The sequence below is a fragment of the Xyrauchen texanus genome, chromosome 47, assembly GCF_025860055.1.
Source record: "Xyrauchen texanus isolate HMW12.3.18 chromosome 47, RBS_HiC_50CHRs, whole genome shotgun sequence".
Taxonomy (NCBI): Eukaryota; Metazoa; Chordata; class Actinopteri; order Cypriniformes; family Catostomidae; genus Xyrauchen; species Xyrauchen texanus.
In genome coordinates, this window is record NC_068322.1 from 9,128,506 (window position 1) to 9,129,075 (window position 570).

Here is a 570-nt window from a genome sequence, read left to right on the forward strand (position 1 = left end):
ATTGCGCTCCGCATGTCACAATTTCTCTGCATACTAGAAGAAGACGCACAGATAAAGATGAAGTGGGCTCATTGTAATCAGTGTTTTTCATAATTTTTGTCACATTTTGGATTTTTAAAAATGAAAAATATATTTAATATATAATTTTTTGTTGCATATTTATTGTTAAATTGCATAATTTGTACCATTTACAAGTTTTTACATTGATTTGTTTGAACAGTGCTAAAAACGGTACTGTTTCTTTAACAAAAAATGGCATTTCTGTAAACAACGCCTATAAATGAGCGCATGGTTAACTAGAGAGTTATGGCTTTACCTCATCTGTGTGATGCAAGATTAGAATGAACTGTTTTTTGTAGTTGTTTTTGATCAACAACTGACTGTAAATAACAGAATGGGTATTAAAGAGACAGTATTCAATGACAAATGGGTTGCGTGGATCTCATCTTGGACACACATTACACGGAACAACTTTTACTCTCAACACGCTGAGAAAGGATCTCGCTGCTGAACACTTCACAACTAAACTACACAATTACTGGTGAGTGAAATTGTGAACACCAGCCAGTT